The sequence below is a fragment of the Protopterus annectens genome, chromosome 9.part0, assembly GCF_019279795.1.
Source record: "Protopterus annectens isolate FY-2018-M chromosome 9.part0, PAN1.0, whole genome shotgun sequence".
Classification (NCBI taxonomy): Eukaryota; Metazoa; Chordata; order Ceratodontiformes; family Protopteridae; genus Protopterus; species Protopterus annectens.
In genome coordinates, this window is record NC_056743.1 from 1,724,325,919 (window position 1) to 1,724,347,145 (window position 21,227).

A 21,227-nucleotide genomic window follows, 5' to 3' on the forward strand; every position below is an offset into this window, starting at 1 on the left:
TTCCACTCTGCCAAAATTAAGCACCAGTGATACATGCACAATTGATGACATCCCAATCCTGTTCATAAAAGGTGATAATGGGATGCCCTCCAGCTACTGACAATAGTCATAACTTTCCGTTTATTCTGCATCAGCTGAATGAATTGCAGTTTTCTCCTATTTGCAAAAGTAGGTCTTCCACTTCAAAAATAGCTGTCCACTATGACATATTTCATGACAACACCAATTTTAAAGTCACATGTAATGTCTGTAAAACAAGAAGAGCAAACCCTGTAATATATCTCATTACATCATGTTTGAGTGTACTCTAAATTATGCTTCATGCAAGATGGGAATCATTTTTTACTGGATTTGAAGTCTAGAAAAATATCCAAAAATGTAGAATTGAGACTTTATTCCAGGAGTTAATTTCAGCAACTTCTGTAATAATAAGACTAGCCAGTCAGTTATGTAAACATTGGCTCTAGTTGATTTGGTCACATTGACTAAAGTTGATGTGACACTCTGACCCCATGTTAAATGGGAAAAAGGGAATTGATTACCACAGATGAAATAGCTTCATCATTATGACAAATGTTTTTATAAAATTGACTTGTGTCTGAACCAATCAAATTAAGTTAATATCTTCACTAGCTGCACAAGCTTTGAATGTGCACACAAAATGTTGGTCAGAGTCCTCCTTTCCCTGCAACATTACACATACAGGGTGTACTCTCTGAGCAAAGTCTTCAATAAATGCTTCAGAGAAGTTACTAGTCCAGAAACTTTCATAATCTTGCTACCATGATAGGTGAGGCATTTACTGAATAGCGTTTTCCCTTTCACTCTTTACTTACCTTCCCTGACCTGTAATGGCCATGGAAATTGTACTTCTGACTGCAATAAATAAAACTCGTTACAATTCTGTTTTAAACAAGCTCTGTAGGAGTTTTGACAAACAACATATAATATGTCTGTGTTCCTGTTCTGTAGAAGCACGCACAGTATCATCTGTTACCAAACCATGGAAAGCTTTTTAATTTCAAAACACACATGATGGAATAAACTTTATGACTCCTGTTTTGCAGCCATAAGATCAGAAATAACTGAACAAGAACCACAATGCAAACATTCATTCTAATTTATTTTCTGAAGCCTGCATAATTTCAGAACTTTTGTCAACACCTTTTCAGCATTAATTCTTCACATTGTGGTGACATTCATCCTATTCCAGGCTTTATACCTCATAACCATAATCTACTATTACAGTATATGGTCCCCAAAGGTAATAAAATCTGCCATCCTAATGTCAGAAGCCTTTGCAACAACATAAAAGAAGCACATACCAAATTCCAGTAATAACGGCCACACAGGTACAAAACGCACTCTCTAAAGCCAAGAATACAACATCCATGGGACCAGATGACATCCCGGGCTGTGTACTACATGAACTACAATATGAACTGGCACCTCACCTAAGTGTCATGTTTAATCATAGCCTCACCTCAGGTTTCGTGCCCACTGAGTGGCGCAGAGCTACAGTTATCCCAATCCACAAGGGGGGATCCACCTTGGATCCCGGAAACTACCGTCCCATCAGTCTGACAAGCCTTATCTGCAAGGCCATGGAGCGTATTATCATGGAACTTATAAACAAAGACATTGGCAACCTTCAAACACTGGACCCCACCCAGTTTGGGTTTGTGAAGGGCTGATCTTGTCTCCTGAACCTGATTGACTTCTTTGAATCAGTCTCCAGAGCCATGGACAAGGGTAAGGTGGTCCACACAGCCTATCTAGACCATGCCAAGGCCTTTGACACCATCCCCCACTCTGGAATCATAGATAAACTTACTAAGTTGGGCATTAATCCCTATGTCACCCAATGGGTTGCTAAATGGCTTACTGATAGAACCCACACTGTAAAAGTAGCTGACTCCAAATCCAGCTCCAGACAAGTGACAAGTGGAGTACCTCAGGGTTCAGTCCTGGGGCTGCTCTTGTTTGGCATCTACTGCTCTGAAGTACAGGTCAACACTAAGGGACTCTGGCTAGCAAAGTTTGCAGATGACTGCAAACTGGGAGCCATTATTGAATCCCCAAATGATGTGGATACTCTACAAAAGGGCCTTACAGAAACAGATGCTTGGTGCCAGAGCCATGGGCTCAAGCTCAATGCCAAGAAATGTATTGTTATCCCCTTTGGGAAAAAACATGTATCCATGAATTACCATATAGGTGGCAGTACACTAAACACAGAAAGTGTGATAAGAGACTTAGGGACACAGGTGGACAGTGGTCTCACCTTCGATAACCACATCACCACAACAGTCAGGAAATCCTTCTATGTGGCACACCTCATCATGAAGGGCTTTTCATCCAGAAAAAAGGAGGTCATTGTCCCACTGTACTCATCCCTCATTAGACCCATTATAGAATACAACGCCCCATTTGGTATGTACCTCTCAAGACATCTGCAACAACTGAAAAGACCTCAGAAATACCTCACTAAAAGAATCACAGGCCTAAAGCAGATGCCCTACGCTGACCGCCTTAAAAAACTCCAGCTATACTCTGTCGCATATCGTCTACTCAGAGGCAATCTCTGCTTAGCATACAAGGCCATGTCAAACCCAGAGCTGTTGGACATGCTACACTTAAAGAAATCCCAATCCCTCAGAGCTACACGCTCCAGGGATCTAAACCTTGTCATCACAATAAACAAAACATGCTGGAGGGATAGGTTCCTGACCCAGAGACTCCCCAGACTCTGGAATAGATTGCCCATACATGTCAAGCAGAGTGCCTCTTTGGACCTCTTCAAGAGGAACCTTGACGATTGGATGGGAGAAAGGAAATTCACCCCAGGGATCACGTCAGTCGCCCTGCTAGACAGGGGTCCAGGAAAGTAAATAATGTGGGAAGAAATAGCCAGGGAATTGTTATGGCTAGGCTTGTATAGGCCCTAGGGCTGATAGCCTAGTACCAACCTATGAACCTATGAACATACATGGATTACCTTTTACAAGCCTGGTATTCTAATCATCACTAAAACCTGGTTAAAACCAACAATACAAGATAAACAAATACTACTTGCAGGCTACAGCATTGCGTGAGCAGACAAAATTTTACAAAGAGCAGGAAGCATATCAATACTATATAAAAACAACTTAACTGTTACCAAATTTAAAAATCCACTACCTTATTTACACAACTCTGAACTACTATTAGCCACCCTTCAAACCCTCCAAATACTCCAAACAACACCAATCTACATTTCTCCAAACTTTTTTAAAACTTGCATATATATTTTAGAATAATTCATTTTGTTCTGGGAGCATGAAGCGTAAAACATGAAATGTTATTATAAGAGGATTAATTTATGGAACAGCAACTGATATTCTCTCCTGCCACTCCAAACAAGTCCTTAAGCAGCATGGATATCTTTGCTCTCACTCAGCTGAAGTCTGATCATGACACTGAAACCATGGGGTGAGGAGGGCATGTGTCCCACCCCACTTTCAACAACTTACCAATGTGCCCTCAAACTGCTAAGTAATGATTACACAGAATCATTTGCATTGCCATTTCTGAGGTAACATTCTTTGGCAAGCCGATCAACTTCTTTCGTTAAGAATTTAGGATAAAGCCAAAACAGCATGGGAATAAAGGTTCAAAATCAGGGACAATTTTTAACTATTACTTATTCATTTAAAATTTTAACAGAACAAACAGGTTCTTATAAACTTAGAAAGCTGTTGGAATAGCAGGTTTTGTATTTTCATGCATTTTCTGAAGGATATAAATTCAAAGACTGACTTTTTTTTTTTTAGTGAGCACAGTTCTCAAAGGTTTGCAAGAAAACCTCAGATTTTATGAGGATCTGGGCAAAATATGATGCAATAATCTGGACATTCTGTCAAATTCTGGAATGGTGAGAGGTATGATCCTGAGTGATTTACCAGCAAATCAAATATTTTACAAGGGACAGGGCAAAAAAATATGAAACAAAATCAGTGATGTTCTGAAAGATTCTGGACCTTGTATTTACTGAATGATTGCTGTTTGTTTACCAGGTGAGTGGGCTGGTCTAGTGGCCCTTTTCAGACAAACCCAGGATCAATTCACTCTCCTAATATTCTGTTTTAGGCAGAAATTTACACAGATGTACACTTCACTGGAGTTAGACTGACTTAGGTTGTAGTAATCATTTTGCTGTATTTATGTATTCATTCATTCTCTTACACCCTCTTTATGAATTTCAGGATCATTATAGGTGAAGGCAGAGATTTCCTCACAAGCTATGGGTGTAATCCATAAAAACAGTTTCATAGATTGATGGGGGCAGCCACGGTGGTGCAGCAGTTAGCATTGCCGCCTCACAGCAAGAGGTTGTCCGGTTCGATCCTGGGGAGTGGTGCTTTCTGTGTGGCATCTGCATGCCCTCCCTGTGGTCCCGTGGGTTTCCTCTGGGTGATCCAATTTCCTCCCACATCCCAAAGACATGTTGTAGTTGGATTGGATACTCTAAACTGGCCCTAGGTGTGAGTGCGTGCATGTGTGTGCCTTCTGTGGAAGGTTGGGCAATGGGCTGGCAACTTGACACCGTAAAATCTCTACTGCAAATCATGAGCAGCCAGGTGATCTGCTGTGGCGACCCCTCACCTGGAAAAAGCTGAAAGAAAAAGAAGATTCATAGACTGATGGGTGTTCCAAGGCCAACATATTTAATGACCATACACTCTTTGCTGGTACCGTCACTTATGCAACACCTCCTTCCTCCAACAGGGCCAAACCAGTAAAACCCAGAGTAAATTTGTGGATAACCATTCAGTCACTAGTTTATGTTTAAAGTAATATAGTGAATCACACTGCTCAACATGTACGGGAGGTTTATTTCAAAGGAATGGGAGGTGCTGCCTTGTAAACATGCCTCTCCACTGCACTGTATTTACATGTTGGTGAAGGTTTAGGTCCCTCATTCTAATATTTGTGGATATATTAGACATGCAGAGAAACAAGAGGTCCATGACAACTGGGTATCTAATGGTGCAATAAGCAAGACATATCTCCTCTCAAAAGTCTGTAAAACACTGAATAAAGAAAGAGAAGTTTCCAGCCTCCTTTTGTAGTTTAGGGATTTTAAGGTTGTGATTTTACTGGTTATGAGCCTTTGGGGTATTTCTAATTGTTTGATAAGTTTAGTGAGATATATACCAAAGTGGATGTTGCACCTGATAACTGGCCTGATCAATGCTAACTATAATTGGGTGATTACCTGTTTAGACCATGCAGATATTCCCTTGGTAATTAAGTGCACTAAATTAAAGGATTTCCTGAGAACTGTTGTCACATTATGGTCAAAAGGCAGGGAGGTATTGTCCCAAGTGTCTAGGTCTCTGAATAAAATTTTCATTTTATAGTGGAGTGTTGTATATACAGTATGAGGAGAGGAGTGGTTGTCTACCAAAAGTGACACTACACATTTTTGCATTTTGTTTGAGTTAATTTTTAGTATACCAAGGGTTTATTAGGGGCAGTCCATTCATAGGTTCATAGGTTCATAGGTTTATACTAGGCTATCTGCCCTAAGGCATTTATAAGCCTAGCCCAAATTATTGTGGCTTACGCCACCCCTTATAAAAAAAAAATACTGTGCCATTTAGTTGTGTTGTGCTCTGTCCAGCCAGAGACCCAGAGATGATTCTCCCCCACTCGATCTCCCACTCCACAGGTCTAGATTTCTCTTGAACAGAGAGAGCGTGGTGCCTCTCACATGGACCATGGATTTTTTTCACAGCATAGAGCAGTGATGAGTGATCTCTCCAGCCTCCAGCACGTATATATTATATCCGTTATAAGGTTTAAGGTAGCTGCTCTAGTGGTTTTGTTGAGACTTTAGGTGACTTAACAACAGCCACCATTTTCCAGTCATCTGCAAATGTTGTTAAACCAGAGGTCTTGGCTCTCCACTTGAAGATCTGAGAAGTAAATACCAATAGGTCCCAGCACTGAGCTATGTGGGACACCACTGGTCACTTTCATGCTTACTGATGAGGCACCTACAACTTATACTGTATGAGTGCTGTCTTTCAGACACTTTGCTATCCATCTTACTACATATAGGTCAATTTTTAAAGCAATTAGATTATGTATGATGCCAGCAGGAGCAATGTTGTTGAAGGCCTTCAAAAGGTCAAAATACACTGTGTGCACTGCATGACTACCATCTTCACAGCCTCTGTAACTCTTTTAAAGAAGTTTACCAGGTTAACTAGACAGGATCTATGTTTCCAAGTTAACTAGACAGGATCTACCCTTCACAAAGCCAAACTGTTGGGGGGGAGGGGGGTTCAAGTCAAACAAGAGACTTGCTATCACAGTTTATGAGCTTAGTTATAATATACCCCAAGGCTTTACAGATGAGACTTCTAAGGGTGATTTGCCTGTAATTATGTATGTCAGATGTGAGGCCACCCTTATGAAGGGGCATCATCATCACTGCTGTCCACTATGCATCAGGTACAGAACCAGCAGTTAAACTTATGTTAACAGTTTGATGATTTTCTGCAAGGGTATATTTAACACTATTATTCAGCCAGGAATATGATATATAGTAGTAAATAAAAATACAAAAAGGATTGTTGTATATCAGAAATTGATCAAAACTAAGCATATTGCATGCTTTTTTTTTATCCAGGTGCTATACTGTTATAAAATGTTTTATGGAGAGTAACAAACATTGTTGATAAGTTGTGTGATGTACTTAATGGGGCAGTCCCTGGCACTATTGAATATTTTTACTCTGGCTTTTGGTGAAATGAAACCCCTTGGGAAAGGATTTCATAGGCCTACAGCTGTCCACTGTTCCCCCAGTCTGCACCCTGCATGCCCACCATCCTGGCCTTGCCACACCATTTAGATTACTTTTTTCTTGCTTTCGCCTACTTTGTCGTCCACAGACTTTTTCCTGCATTGTTTCAATATATCCTAACTGTCCCTGATTACACCACAATTAATGAGGAGGAAACAATTAAACTAAGCCAGATGTCTCCCCCCCACACAGAATCAGTTGGGTTCTAGATCATCTGCTTTGCATTTTATAGTTTTTTTTTAATCATTTTGAGACAAAGCTGGCCTGAACAAAAAATGTGGCTAAAGAAAGAAATCCATTGTTACTCTTCATTTTCTACCTACATCCTTTACTCACTGTAATAACTGTGGAGGAAATAATAGAATGAAGCTGATAGTCTGGAAGCTGCTTGGGCTTCAGAAGTCATGGGATTCTACATTTTGGAGACTTTTTCCACAGCCTTTTGTTACAGTTGTGGCCTGGACAAAAATCCTGATTAACTAAAGCAATTCAGTCTTATTTGTAATTTTAAGGAAGGAATAATCTGTGTCCAAGGCTTAATGATCAAAGTTAGAACCTCAATAAAGATGTGCACTACCACTGAAAACGGAGAACAACATAGTAAAGCCAAATCCCACAAGAAGACAGAGGACCACTGAGATTTTATTAAAATAAAAAAATAAAAATCCGACAATGATAAGCACTTTCGTCCTGTAAAAGAGACTTCTTCAGATAATGATTCCATACCTCCAATGTTTAATTGTGAGGAAAATTTGAAAAATAATGACCACACTTTCCCCAGCACCAAGCACGTTATAGTGACATTCTATGTTTACCTCTGAGGTGTAATTTTAAGGAGAATTTACAAAATAATAATATCACTATTCTCAGCCCCCACCACCCACAAACACAAGTTATACAACCTTCTGTGCACACCCATTTGAGCAGGGCCAGTTGCAGAATAGGTTAGTCCAGGGCAGAAGCCCTCAATAAGCCTGTGCCAAACTCCACTTCTGCAACCTGAGTTATGGACACTGCCATGATCTAGATGTCCTGTGATGCATTGTATGTCCTATTTTTGAAATATAGTGACTTGTAGTGTATGGATCACTTTGATCAAGGCCTGAACAACAATCAGCAGTCACCAAAAAAGAGCACTGTGAAGCTGTTAAACACTTCATATGGACTTTTTCTGAACTCAGATTGAAGTCTGAATGATGTGTTTAATAGTCTGAATGATGTGTTTAACACCTTCCCACCACTCTTCCATGGTGGCTGCTCTCTGTGTGGTAACAGTTAAGTGTGTTACAGTTCTACTGTGCTTTTTTTCTCTAACTTTTGAATACGTGGTTACTGGATCACATACCATGCAGGTGCAAGATTAGTTTCATTTGTGAATGTCTATGAAATTTCTGAGTCATTCCAAATGTAACTCTTATTTACACCATATATATCTTTTCTTATGGATATGCTTCTGTTATGGTAGTAGACAACTAAAACAAATTGGCCTTTTAGACTACTAAGTGCCTCTTTTTTCTTCTGCCCCACAACCTTTAGCAGCTTTCAGCATCCATGCATCTGATGCAATGAGAATTGACATGTCAAATGTAAAACATTGCACACTAGACTGCATACTAACTTCAAACCCGTCTAACATTTTATCCACTGCCCTTCTCTTAGATGTTATCAGTAAGAATTTATCCTATTTGATTAGTCTGGGAAGATTCTCGCCTCTGAAAATCAGTAGTTATCAAAATTTCCAGATACACAAAAAATAAAACACCTCTAACTTTAACTTCTTACTGCATTCATGTAACTGGACTCCTTTAAAAATATCTCCCTGTCAACAGAGCAGGCTCTTATATCTACTTAGGCATCTTAAAATCAGTAGCCTGTCTAAGAAGGCAAAGACCAAACCTGCTTCTGCTCCCTGATGATTCTCTGAACTCAAACAAATTAATGATTAAGAGACAAAGCCTGGGAAACTTGGAAAATGATCTAAATTATTCCTGTGCCTTACAAAAGTATTGGAATCTCATAAATCTTGCAAAAAAACACTGTTTATAAACAAAAGAAAATTATTGCCATTAGTTAAAAACATGCAAATGTAGCAATCCTAAACATTTTTAAAGCTCCATAAACAAACTTCTCGGACAGGTGAACATTCTTCTAACAACTCGTTACCACAAGAATCAACTTTCAGCATAGGTTGTATGTTGCACACATATTCATGCAAACTGCCACTACACTACATTCCTCCCAGGCCTCAGTCATTTCTGTATCTATCTCAATGCCATACACCCTTACTACTCCATCTTGACATTCGTCATAAAAAACCTACCAGGGGACGGAATATATTAGACATTGTTTGTGTTATATGTAAATTTTGCCTCCCATCATAATTACTAGCAAACAAGTAGGAATAGCTCCAGTATAGTTTATTATTAAGGTATGGGAGGGGTGGAGTTAATTTTCAGACTGGTGACAGTGTAATTCATTAGCATCTGATACAAGTACTATATTTTTTCATCATTTAGATTGGTGTGATGATTTAAAGTTTTTCTAATCCCATGTCATTACTGTATGGTTGTAGTCAGTAATTGAATCAGTAATTAGAACTGATGGAGATGGAGTTAGAGGCACATGATTGCACATGAGCTCCTCTGGAGTTCTGCAAACTTATACCTAAACTTTGCTTACTTCAAAACATCTGCAGGAGAACACTGAGCCAAAATAGCTGGCAATCCAGAACCAGGATAAAATACAGCAGCTGGATGCCAAAGTCAGGTTCTAAGAAACAGCAGTTTCAGTGAGTGCTCTGCATTTCCAGAGTATGTACACAGCCACATTGGAGTATCAGAATATTATTGAAAATCTTACTGTGAGAATGGAAGATTTGTGAACCATTCATGACACAATAATCTCTGCTTAACAGACCTACAGCTAAATGGAATCTGGTTTCTTTTCTAGAATCATCCTTGCCTAAAGCCTTTAATTACCTCTGGTAATGTTTGGGGTTAACAAAAGTTCTAGAGAGTCATCAATGTATGTAGAAGATTCTATAGGAATGAGAAGTGTACTACTTGGTTCTCTGACAGAGTAGCTGATGCATGAAACAGACCACCAAATTACATTAAAGCAAGTACTACTTTAGATATTTTTAAGAACAGCCTGGACATTTATTATGGGAACACGTGTTTTGGTATATTGGCAAGCTAGAAGGGCATTAATGCCCGTGCTTGAAATATTTGTATTTGAATTTTAACATTAAGCACCCCATTATCATCAAATGGCTCATCATTCATTAAAACTTCCCCATAAACCAGGCCATTATTATGAAGTTGATGAGTTCCTCAGAGAAGGAGGTACTGTGAAGAGACTTCTCTTTTGCCAGACCTCAGTCTTATAAAAACATTTTTTTTTTATATTTAAATACCCAGCCACTGTCTGTGCCAGATGGAAAAGGGGTGTTATACATACGAATCCTCCAAGGATGTTAAATTTCTAATGAGACCGGTTGAAGATGTGTCACCTTACAACTTATCTGTTTCCTAGTAGACCTTGATTTATACACCATGTGACAATGGACCAGAGTTCACCAAACCCCTCTGAAGAGAGAAGGAAGTACACTACTCATCTGGGAAAGTACACGGCTATACCATCTGTTAATACTATGCAAAGTCACAGGATCTAGGTTTTCAGCATAACAGTAGCCATTTAGAGGAAAGTTACAGTCCATACAGGCCACAAATAAAGCAGTGAGTTGCCAACTGTTTGACAACAATGCAAGTAGTAGTGTGATTGTATTAGAAGATCAATAAGTCATCATTATGGAACCTGATAAATTGAATTCAGTTAGTAAAGAGCAGAATGATTCTCAAGCACAAGCAAACCAGCAGGAGAGCAGAAAAATGCATTCATATGTTACTGGCACTTACGTCTCCTTCACATCTAAACAATTTGGATCTAAATATCACTGTTACAAGACTTAAAGATACTGTATTTGTTCATACCATAAGTACCTAGCTATAGCCAACCTGCTCATTTTAGGCAGTTGCATATTTATAGGTTACCTCGAGGGTATGACTTTTTTTGTACTACTGCCTACTGTGTGCTACATAGGTTAAACTTTTAACTGTATTCATTGTTCATTTACTTAAACTGAAAACAATTATGTTATTCTTGACTGTTTAGTTAACAATAGATTTGTGTGTTTAGTATTAATGCTGGGAGTTACACTGCAGCACAGAGACATTTTCATTAAGTATGTTTTATCCCTGCAAGCAGAAATAATTTTTATTGGAGAGCTGAGTACTGCTAAAAAGCACTCCAGTTATGTTAGGTTGAATTATTTTGCAGTGTGCAATAGCTTGGCAGATATTTCAAAGAGCAGAGAAGCCATGTGTGTAATGGTGAAGAAATTCAGAATGTAGACAAGGACAGTGAAGTCATCAAGCAGCTTTGACTCTGTGATTACATACTGCAGTTGTGTTGCTACACAATGTTTATGGTCCTAATGTCAATTCCCAAGGTTTCTTTTTGAAAGTGTTTAAATATTTAGTGGAGAAAAGTATTCCAGATTTTTACATAATTATGAGAGGGGGGCTTCAGTGTTCTATTAAATAGAGCATCCCCAAGTACGAAGTGCATATTAATGCTCAGAAAATTTTGCTGAATAGAATAGCCAGTCTGCAGTTACTGGAAGTGGGTAGGCTTATTGTTGGTGACTCTGCAGATTATATGTTTATCTCTCACAGTGGAGCAGGCTGTAGTAGATGAGACTGCTGGCTTATCTGTAAGGGTTTGATATCTACTTCACCACATGTTATGGCTCTCTCACACACCTTATCAGATCATCAGGTGGTATTACTGGAGGTAGATTCCCAAGCTTTTCCCCAAATAAGCCAGGCCCTTCCCCTCTACTCAGTCACCTATAGATTGTAGAGGGGTGATCTATGCCCGGCTTACAAGGCATCTGCAAACCCCAACCTTATGAATCTCCTACATATTCGTAAGTCAAAGAATGCCAGAAATACAAGGTCTAGGGACCTGAGTTTTGTCTGTGACTCAAACAGAACATGCTAGAAAGACAGATATGTGTTCCAGAGACTGCCCCCTCCTATGGAACAGGCTTCCCATCCAGGTGAAGCTGAGTTCATCTATTACCCAGTTTAAGCACAACCTAGACCAGTGGCTGGGGAATAGGAAATTTACACTGGGCTTGGCACCCATGTCCCTTATGGACAGAGGTAGCTTATAAATGCCTGGCGCTGAATGTCCTTTTCAGATACAGGACATCATTATTCTTTCAGGAAAAGTTGGCTAGCTTAGAAAGGCCCCCAGGTTGTTAACCTAGAAATAATCTATGAATCTATAAATTTATGATGGGACCCCTTCCCTAATTCTGAAGGATACAGACACTATTAGATATGTGAAGCAACACATTATATAGATTTAAACCCTCAGAATACCATGACCATCTGTACATATATATATATATATATATATATATATATATAGAGAGAGAGAGAGAGAGAGACTCCTTTAAAGGTAAACTCAGAGCTATATGCTCCACTGCTAAAATGTGGTACCTTGGTAGCATTAATGACAACAAGCAGACTGTATAGGCCAAGGTAGGCCTCTTTTAGGAGAAGTATAATTCAAGCAAATTTAAGTCTAAGCAGACTTTAAAGGGCTATAAGTTGGCAAAACCTGGTTTAGTTCAAGTGGCAAGGATGAAATCAGGATTAGGCCTTAAAAGGGCTAGACCTTAAGTATGGGCACAAGATTGTTTATCAGGCAATCTTTTAGCTTTTTGACTTAAGCAGATATCAGATGACCATAAATGTTCTCAAAGTAAAAGGTTTGTTATTTATTGCCCCTTCAAGTATTGCGGATGCCTTTGGAACCTATTATGCCTAAACCACAGTTACACTACTCTAAATTAGTCTTTCTCTTCTGATCTAGCAGATCTCTTTATCTGTAGTTCTGAACATCCTAGAGAAGACCCATATATGGTGGGGGCCTATTCACTCCCCAGTATTAAAAATGAATTAACATTGGCTTTTTTGGACTAGTAAAAAGGCAAATCATTCAACCTGAATGCCCTGGCTGTAAACCTGTATTCAGCTTTACAAGATTCATTGTTTAGGCCCCTTATGTAGTTATTTAATACTATTTGTTCACATTGGCAGGGCCTCCTTATTAATTCAAAAATATAGAATTAGTGCTTTACCAAAACCAGTAAAATATCCATTAAAAACTGAGTGCTACAGGTTGATCTCTATAGGTAATTCTTAAGCAAAGCTATATGCAAAGGTGTTTACTTGTAGGTCCTTTAGTTTTTATTTAATTTGTGAAGCCCAGCTGGGATTCAAACTGCCATTAATGCTGAATGAGCATTAGACTCCTTTGCCGTCAACAGTTCTCTTTATTGATTTTAAGAAGGTGTTTGATACTGTATCTGTACCCATTCTTTGGAAGGAATTAGTCTCTTAAGGGCTCCAGTCAGCTTATTACAGCAGTATACAAATTGCAAAAATATTGACAGGTTCTACAGTCTCTAAGTTTTCTGATCTTACGAGAGACAACACACAGGGATGTCAACCCCCACACACAGCTATTTTTTCTAGAAATTGATCTACTTGTCAGATTAATTACTTCTTCTTCTAAAATTATGGTTTGGCAAATAGAGGATGAGGGAATTAAGATTGTGATATTTGTGAGTTAATATTTAGTTTTACTAAGGGTTCTCAGTTTTGATTTTTCATCTAGTAAATGTTTTACTAAGGTCCAACATGCATCAGGATTGAAAGTCAATGTTTCTTAGTGGTTCTGAGTGGTTCCAGTTACCACAACAAGACTTGAATGGAAAAAAAAAACAGTATCGAAATTTAGGAATTTCCCCTTCTATTGGCCCTGCTGTTCCTTCCAGTTGGGCCAGACTGTGGTCAGACTTTTTGTATGTACATGCTTGACACAGGTTGCATCTACCATCATTGGGTATAGTCACTGCCATAAAAGAAAACAAAACTTTTTTTTGTCCTAAATTGTATCTAGAGCTCTTACTATAATGTCTGACCGACCAGGATACAGAAGTTAATATCCTGTTTTGTTGGGGCTCTGAAAGACATAAGGCCACCTCCAAAGTCCTTTTCTATCCTGCTTCCATTGGTGATTTAAGCTTTCCTAACATTATAAATGTTTTCTCCACTGTGCTTTTACACAGCAAATATTTTTCTCCATTGTGAATCCTCCTATCCCTTTATGAGTCAGAAATGAAGCCATCTTGCTTTGCACATATTCTCCATTAGGGCATTTGTGGTTTACTAAGGCCTGACCAAATAAACTAAGCAAGTGGCATTGTTTATTTATCAATTACACTGAAAGCCCTAAGTGTCTTGCAGAATTATGCATTTATATCTGGCAGTAATAGGTATCCTGTCTTAACTATGCAATTGTTAAAAAAATATCTTAGTTGACAAGATAAATTCATCAACTGTTCCTAATGATTTGAATGAGTTGTTTATTTCTAAAATCAGAGATTTTATTATAGACTGTTTATTGTAACTGTTCCAAGCATCTTTAGAGCTAGGTTTTTCCACAGATGTGCTGTGGGAGACTATTGTATTTCCCATTCCTAAAGGTAAGGGGGAGCTAATGTTTAAGACTTTAGGCTTATAAGTCTAATATGCATATTATGCAAATGTTTTGAGCACCTTATTGAGTACTTTAGGCATGATTCTGGGTGTGTAGTGGACAATTTATAGCATGGCTTCTTTATGGGACTTTCATATCTAATGAATTTGTTAAATTCATTTGTTGATGTTGCTTCCTGTCTTGATCAAAGGCTTCCAAAAGATATTCTTTTAACTTAATTCTTATCTAATTGCTTGGATATACAGCTGGCTTAGGAAAAGGAAATGCAAGGTGAAGGTAAGAAGATTTTTCCTGAATTAGAGAGCATTTTTAGAGGTGTTCCTTGACAATTTATTATGGGACTGGTATTGTTTGGGGCTTATATGATGTTTTTTCCAGAAGTACAAATATTCCAAGGATACAAAGATTGGAGGTGTTATTTCTAATCTGTCTGATCATAACACTTACAGGGTTACATAGATAATTTAGTTTGTTGGTCTAACCAATGTTGTATGGAGCTTAATGTTGGTGATTTTTTGGTGATTCAGTTTGGAAAGATAAACATAGATATTTTTATGCAGTAGATGGTCTGTGGATGGAGTCTGAAAAGATGTGGGATGTAGCTGTAAACTTAACATTTAATGATCATTTATTTTAATGTTATGAGTATGTGCTATTGCATATTGGGTAATATTAGGCAGCGTTTTTCCAGCAAGTCTCACTCTATCCTTGTGCTCTTTTATCTGTCTGTTGTAAGACATATGCTGGACTTTTGTGGATGCTTTTCCACTTATAAATCCTCTCAGATTAAGAAGTTAGAATGTGTACAAAGGGTGTTTATGAAACTGTTGGCAGGGTTCAAGAACCATAGTTATGAAGCTAGGCCTGTTAAACTTAATATTTTCTCTGCTGGATATAGATTAATCAGAGGGGACTTAATTTTATTACTTAAGAACAGAAACAATTGAAGTGCTTTCAGCAACATTAGGTATAGATTTTTATGCAATATTGATCTCTTACTTGATACAATGTTTTTTGTTTTGTTTAATGTGCCTACTTGCAGTTCTCATTATGGGTCACAGTTTTTTCATCATAGAGCAGGGTATTTGAAGAACAAACTATCAATGCACATCAGACTTGCAAATAGTTTCTCAAGTTTAAAAAAAAAGTCTTTGGACATGTGGCATGAGAATACAGTTTTTATTCATGAGCTCATGTATGGTAAACTCTAAAATGCCCATTACTGGGAATATTAAATTATTGCATCTTGTGCATTGAATATTGAACAAAACATGTATAAATCCATGCATAAAAATTGCAGAGGTTCCTCTATACTGTAGATGAACTCTCTGCTGAAGATTGATGGCCATCTGATACATAGGAAGGGTTGGCAGGAAAAGGAATATCAATGTTATGCCAACCCTTACAGCATACTGGGGAAGGGAGTACTTTGGTGATGTCTGACTACTTATATGAAATGTATGGTCTCCATTATAGAAACTGCTTGTATGGTCTCCATTCTATAAACTGTTGAAAATATTTTCACTTTAGGCAAGCTTTCTCTTCATCTGGATTAAAAAGTAATTTGGGGGCCAATTTATACTACTTAGGTGAGGTATTTAGTATTCCAAGGAAGTCTGGCAGTAAGGATTTACACAAAATTACTAAGGCCATAGGCTAAAGATAACACCAACTTACATTTGCCTAGAGTGGGCTGTTTTATGAGTCAAACTGTTCTGATTGACCAATCAAGTTTAGTTTATTCCTTGATATTTCTGTCTAGTCTGTCTCTATTTGATCACCCATTTAAATTCCTGTCTGATGGTTATTGTATACCATCAAAGAGTAAAGCAGTCCTACATTTGCATGTTCTCCCTGTGTTCGCATGGGTTTCCTCCGGTACTCCGGTTTCCTCCCACATTCCAAAGACATGCATCTGGAGCATTTCTCCCCGGGCCTCCACTGAAAACAGGCTCTGTGGAACCTAGTTGGACATTCCCGGTCAACAAATGTTAAATAAATAAATAAAATAAAACATTTCCCAGGAGACACGCAAAAGCTACCTGCATCTGCTTATGGACAGCATTCACAAATTTTGAGAATTTCGACATGTCTATGAGCTTTGTTTGTATGCTGTGCTACACTTAGCTCAAAAAGCAAGGGGTGTGTCTTATTTTCTATTATTTTATTTTATTTTATTTATTTGTTTATTTATTTATTTATTTATTTTGCTTACTTGGATAACTCTACAATCTATAGACTTTTATTACCCTGTCAACAATACTAAGACTGTATACAGCCTTTCACTGGAAGTGTGCTGAGTCTCTTACAAACAATGTTATGTTTAAACACATTAAACTGCATGCAGAGATTATTACAGACTTTTTAAATTGATATCATGCACCCTGTTTTTCTGTAGTTAATGCAAATAATGTTTCATTTAAAGTGTTGTGGCAAAAATTTTGTTTGCTGCTACAACTGCTGACAATGTATGCATACCTGGTTAATGTAAACCATCTTCAACAGCAATCTTATATATTAAAAATAGTTTGTAGTATTTATTATTTTCACTCACTCGTGGCTTTCTGTGTTTTTGTTGGTTAATTGTTTGCAATTAAAGAAATATATGGACAGTAACAATATATGTTTTGGTCTCCCACCAAGATATTTCAAACCATGCCACTCAATAACATGTATCTCTCAAATTTAGGAAACTACAAATGAAAATATGAAAATATAAATAATAAGTGACAAGATTAATTTCTTAACTGCAGGACACCCTAAATTAACATTTCTAGTATGTTTTGTTATTTTCATCTTAACCATTTTATGTTGTCTTATTAATTGATAATCACTTATCAGGATGTTAGAAGCAGCTACAGGTATTCAATGGAAGTAGACAGAAAAGGTACTGTACGTGTGATTGAGTTAAGACAGATCTTCACTCAGCCTCCCTCATTCTGATCCACCTTCTATCTTTATTTGTTAGGTAGTTATCCAAAAGATCCATTCTCTGGAACATATTCATTATCTGTTTTTGGTAGTTAACATTCATGGCCACTTTGCACTTTATTTCAACTTTTGCATGTGATTTCTCTTTGTCTTTTAAGATTTTTTTCAAAAGGTCTATGGCAACAAGGTTATATTTATGCTTTCATCCTTTACTGGACGGCCTTGTACCTTTTAATTCATACCATCACAGACAAGTCCCCAGCAACCATTAAATAATGACATTTGAGATAATTTGTGGTCAAGATAGTTAAGAATTATTCAGAAACTGCATAGGCATTTGGAAAAAATCATCCTCTTTAATAAATCTTTCATACACTAAGAGTTTCTTATGTTAGTATTTACTAATTGTAGAAGTTTAGTGACTTATATACCTTAATCTAAAAATTGACTATACTGACACTAAAATACTTTATTGACATGCTTCTAGCTAAATAAATACTGTTCTAAAAATATATGTTATGACTCATAGTCCAAATTGCATCAGAAATCCAATAGTTACCAATTCATTTCACAGTATTCTTTCTTTTTCCAGGCCTCTCATCTCTAGGCAGAAATAACTAACAGTTAGATGCTTTGTGGTACTCAGCAATGATGCACACCTTTAGCTCAGGATGGAATTTCATGATTTCAGCCTCTCTCTTTTTGTATCTTGCATTTTAAAGAGACAGCTGTCACTTAGACGACTTTTGGCACTACAAAAAATGTGAATAAGGAGTAGAGTGAGCTAGTCACATACTTTCTTAACCGTAATATCACTTTTCCTGCATTCTAAATGCTTTTGCCCTTTGGTGTTTTGTGAAGGAAAACACAGGACTCATGTGCTTTTTTTCAGCAGGAAACTATCAAGGATCATGTATGTTGACCAAAACTGGTACTTCAGCAAGATCATTACCCTTTGAAAGGGTTTAACATCTACCTATGAAGTTGAAATTTTCCTGCCTTAGGCATGGGTTTACAATACTCTAGTAGCTGTGAATAAGAAGAGAATTATTCCAAATGTCAACACTGGTCAGCCATTACTGATGAAATCCTGTTTTATGATTGGCGGGTGTGCCTTCTTTAGGGCTGAACGATCTTAGTTGATGGGCATAGCCATCAAAGATTCATTAGATGGAGTAGAGTAGAAATGAAGAGCTATAGCTGTCCTTTACACAGGTGTATTCTATAGTTGGCAAAGGATTAAGGAGCTTTTAACAAGCTATTTCCTGTGGTCCATTGGTGCAGGGTTTGATTCCCGTTAGGCTCCATTGCCTAACTGTGTGACTGAGCAAGTCACTTAACCAGACAGCACTCATAAAGTGAGTTTGAAAAAAGGTCTGTGGAGATCAGTGTTCTACCCTGGTTAACAATTTCAAATATAAAAATTGAAATACAAATATGCAGGTAAATAAATAAGCAAATATTGTGGATGTTAAAGCGGTACTAACTAGTTAACTTACTAATGGAAAGGAAAGACTTCAGAGTTGAGTGCCACTCAATATAAACTTTATTAAAATAAAACCACCAAAGCACTTTTGTCCATTAGTTTACAGGACCTCTTCAGAATGGGTTCTGAAGAAGTCCTGTAAAGTAAACTATGAAAGAGCTTAACTGGTTTTATTTTAATAAAGTTTATACTGAGCGGCACTCGGCTCTGATGTCTTTCCTTTCCATTAGTAAGTTACTTAGTTTGGTGTGTTTTGATTTTTGGTACTAACTAGTGATAGTGTTGTGAAATTGACTCTCTTGACTCACTGCAATGATAAGATTAAGGATATATATGAAAACCTGGAGAAAGACAAAGATGGGTCTGAGGGAATCACTGTTTTTATATACAGTTCCTCGCATGGTAAAAACAAGGGGCTCAACCCAATCCAGACTAAGAGTTCGGGAAAAAAAACACCTGAAAAAGCCATCAATAAGAGAAGGTGTTATTGAGAGCCCATATAAACTCAGGATAAAGTCTATTAGGCTCATCATCTTACACATAATATATAGAATTATGCTGTGGATCAACTAATGTTATAACAGGCTTCCACACCAGTGATTTCCTGATAATGCTGCAATGCCAATATGTGTAATTTGCTGTTTGACTGTGGCAAAGCTTTTTTTTTTTTTGGGACAGCATTAAAGCACAAGTACAAGTAGGGTTATATGTAGGCCATTTCTGGAACGTCGAAGCCTGTCTTCCTATTATTGTAACCCATGGCATTCCTTGAAAGTGTAACTATTTTCTTGCATTCATTTCCATCTCTTCTGGTATGGGAATTTTGAAAGCTTTGAGACAGATCTATCCTTCTCTGATGGCCTAAAGGCCATCAGATGTCTCCTTCTCTGATGGCCTCAGAGCAGAGTTAATGTACAACAGCTGACATTTCAGGGACCATGTAACTATGATGCCAAAAAGCAATGTATGGGTTAAGTAAATAGTCCTGTTTAATCCTACCTTTCCATAACTATTTTCAATTTTCTTCTCTTCACTGTGCAGTTGGTTGATCAATGGTACATCTGGAGACCAGATTGTTCAGGCCTCATTGCTGTGGAGCTAGGTGTGCCAGATCTATGGGTATTTTTTATTATAGGATCATAGGAAGTTACTAGGCTATTATTGTTTTTATTCACTTTTTTCTTGTTCTGTCTTTTATTGAACTTTGTATTACCACAAGACATGGAATTACTGCCTATTGTTTTTTTTTCTTTTCAGTTTCATAATGCAGTTTTATAATACTCACTGCTTGCTAGGTGTGATGCCTGGGGAATTTCTTTCTCAGCAGATGGCCCGCTGCATGTTCATGCATTTTGTTCCATAAATGATAAATATTTAAGAAAGTATATTAAGCTGATTTTTTATTATTAAATATGTAAACTAATGTTACCTTTATGCATATATCTGCAAAACAGTAGAAGTCCATGTAACACAGATACTCATAAGACACTGAACTCCCTTATAAAACATTAAAATTAATATTTAGACTTGTAAATATCTGTTTAGGGTGATGTACAGAACTATGTTTCACTTTTTAAACTCTGTTTTGCCAGCATGTAATTTCTAATGTGCCTAAATATATCTTATCAAAACTGGATATTCCTAATAAGTTTAGTTAAAATAAATGCAGGTATAATCATAATTACAGAAGAAATTCCACAGCAAGCTGAACCCATATTATTACAATACTGTGCATTTAACTCTTTAGCAGATAAAGATTCCTACTGTCTTCAGCACAGATAATGCAGTATGACCATACATCTTACTTGCTTATATTGTGAAGATTCACTTCAGTAAATTATAACTGCAAAAAAGCAAGTCCATATTTAATAAATAGGAGCTAAGAGAAGCAGTCTCTGAAAAATTGTGAGATAAAGAGCAAACACCTAGCACTTCAGTTACGTTACTGTTACACAGTGGTTTAAAGGGAGAGTGTCAAAGATGCAGTTTCCAGAGCACCTTTATTTTTTTCCTTGCCTATGCATAATTTAAGCAGTATGCAGTGGACCCGTGTTGCTGAAACTGCAATTGCATATTTATTTTCAGGTCAGTGCCAGTATTTTTACTTCAGGAGTGTCCTGCTCTCTGCTTGGCCATGTAATACCACCCACATTGTGATGTCATCATGCACACCCCTTTCCCACCCTCAATTCCATAAATATGACCCTAATTCACTTTTCCCAAGAATATTTTCATTCCTTAGAGAAAAGAAGCACAACTAAATTGGTTCTGATTACTTCAGACTCTGGTTTATTTCCCATACTAAATAACTTTGGTAGC